We start from the raw sequence: 2,500 nt of genomic DNA, 5'->3' as shown, positions 1-2,500 counted from the left end.
CAAGTGCCCCTTATCTCTCCGCTCCCCCACGACAGATAATCGTTACCCTGCGATAAACTAAAGATCAAGAAAAAAAAAAAAAAAAAAAAAAACGGACTGCGAATGTTCGGGCTGATTGTTTAGAATACAGGAGCACATTATGTGATGGTTGAGTTGTTTTTGGAGTGGTTGCGTGGAAGTAATGTTTAATAATATTGGAATAATGATGGGGACGACATACTATGATTTTGCAGATAATAGGAATGATAATGATGGTGAAAACGTAAAATAATGCCAGTAAAAATACTGTGTAGCAACACCGTGCAAATGATACAAATCATAATGACAATATACGGTGATGGATAAAAGGCCAATTGCAAAAAATGGGAACATCACCAAGATCAGTGATAATCCTGCTGATTAGAATAGAAATAATAATGATAGTGATGATGGTCCAAAATTATAGTAACAACAACAACAAAAAAATAATCACAGCATTACTAGTACGATGATGATACTGAAGACATTAATTATATCGAATGACAAACGAAAGAACTGCTATAACAAAGATGAAATGCTGATAGTGATAAGAAATATAAAAATTACGTAATTTACAGATAAAACGTTCCAACTCGACGTGACGAAAGGCGCGTAAAACAGTCGTCACGCGCCTCGTCCACCTATCTTGAGGCGAATCTTCACTTTCGTCAGACGTTAGGTAACTTGTTTTGAAGACGAAGAATTGCCTTTGATACAGAAAGAGAGGGGAGGGAGAGGAGAGGGAGAGCGAGAGGGAGGGAGGGAGGGAGGGAGGGAGAAAGGGAGAGAGAGAGAGAGAGAGAGAGAGAGAGAGAGAGAGAGAGAGAGAGAGAGAGAGAGAGAGAGAGAGAGAGAGAGAGAGAGAGAGAGAGAGAGAGAGAGAAAGATGAGAGAGAAAAGAGGAGAGAGGAGAGAGAAAAGAGGGAGAGAAAGTGAAAGAAAGAGAAATAGAGAGATTTTAGATTTAGAATTCGCACTTTGTTTATCCAAAAAGCATTAGAAATAATGGTATACATTAAATCAATGGATATATGATTCCAATACATAAAATCAGAACTTCGTAATATCGGCTAAGCCTTTCAGAGAACTAAACTCTTTCAAATGTCTTTTGAACTTATAGCAATAATAATACAATAGAAATACAATAAATATAAGTCTTTGATAAATAACTAATAAATTATTAAACAACTAAATATACTGAAATAATAATATATTTGAATCTTAGTATCAAAAGTGATGATAAGAGTTTTTTAGTTTTAAAGATAGTTTATAATAATAAGTAATTCAAATAATTAAGCTTAGCCAAAACTTATTTGTATAAAAGATAATTAACTACATAGGAATCTTTATTAGTACTGTGAAAACAAGTACAAAAACAAGTATCTGTGGGATACTCATTCTCGGTAACCATTCTATATTTTTTACTGTCAAGAGGTCACCTGTGCTAGTTGTTGTGTCTTGGTTGATGATCAAAATTATTCCTGAAATGGCACATAATACTTCGACGTAAATTTAATGAGGTACGATAAAGTAAATGTTACTAATTTGAAACTTTAAAAGTTGAAATCTTTTAAACGTGGCTTACATAACGGAACTTTACGTAATGTGTTTAAAAAGCTAAAGATAAATTCCATCGCAAGTGCACGCATATGTAATTATCGACAATTGCCCCTAGCAGCTGCGTCGGCCCTGTTGTCAATAAATCACCCGCAACCACCATATACTCTCTCTACCGCCAACCAGTTTTTTTTTTTGCTTTTTGTACCCATGTGTTTTTCCATGGCGTCCTCGCATATTCCACTTACCCATCTTTACCATTGAATATACATTAAGAAGATTATTTTTGACAAAGAAGCGACGATCTGTGCTGCTAAATGTTGATTAAGCAAGTATAGCAACAGCATTTGCTTGCGTCGAGTTACCTGCCCCGCAGTAAGAAATTAGCCAATATTTCGTGGGATTTTAATTGTGGATGCTTAGGTTTATAAAACTGACTTTCATATCTAATTACTGATTCTGGAGAATAGGTTGATATTAAGGCTTATTTTAAAAACAATTTGCTGATTGGCCAGCTGTTTTCAATTTTTTATCACTTTTAATTTTCGCCTGTTTTAAAGGTTTGATTTCCCATCTCCACTCACTAGAGTTTTTTTTTTTTCAATCCGGCTTTATATTTACCCGAAAAAACAAATTTACAAAACATAATAATCGTATTTCAATTTACAAGAAATAAAAACTTACTGATCCCCTATTACACAACGATTACAACGTCGCTTGTCATTCGCGTAAAATATATAATGAAAGAAGATATCGAGAAAAACACTTCAGCTTCACAAATCGCGTATCCCAGCGGCCCCTCGTTCGCACCGCGCACCACGCTGGCGGCTACTGAAGCGTGGTGAGACTCGCAGATGACGAGGAAGAGACGGAGAGAGGGAGAGGGAGAGACTGAGGGAGAAAGACCAACGTTCATGGGGGTCTT

The 2,500-nt window shown here is 36.0% G+C and overlaps 1 protein-coding gene across 2 annotated transcripts in view; it reads right to left on the bottom strand.

Moving 5' to 3' along the window:
* The window catches only part of LOC125033562 (potassium channel subfamily K member 1-like), a 152,855-nt gene that overhangs the window by 20,516 nt on the left and 129,839 nt on the right, over positions 1-2,500 (bottom strand). Inside the window, exon 1 of one of the 2 annotated variants that reach the window (XM_047625175.1) lies at positions 2,260-2,381. The exons of the other annotated variant lie outside the window; for it this stretch is intronic. The gene's annotated coding sequence lies outside the window, so the exon portion shown is untranslated. Of the gene's footprint in view, positions 1-2,259; positions 2,382-2,500 lie in introns of those variants that run through there. 2 annotated transcript variants of the gene reach the window in all.

Source organism: Penaeus chinensis, chromosome 16, assembly GCF_019202785.1.
Source record: "Penaeus chinensis breed Huanghai No. 1 chromosome 16, ASM1920278v2, whole genome shotgun sequence".
Taxonomy (NCBI): domain Eukaryota; kingdom Metazoa; phylum Arthropoda; class Malacostraca; order Decapoda; family Penaeidae; genus Penaeus; species Penaeus chinensis.
This window is presented reverse-complemented; position numbering and strand designations above follow the sequence as displayed.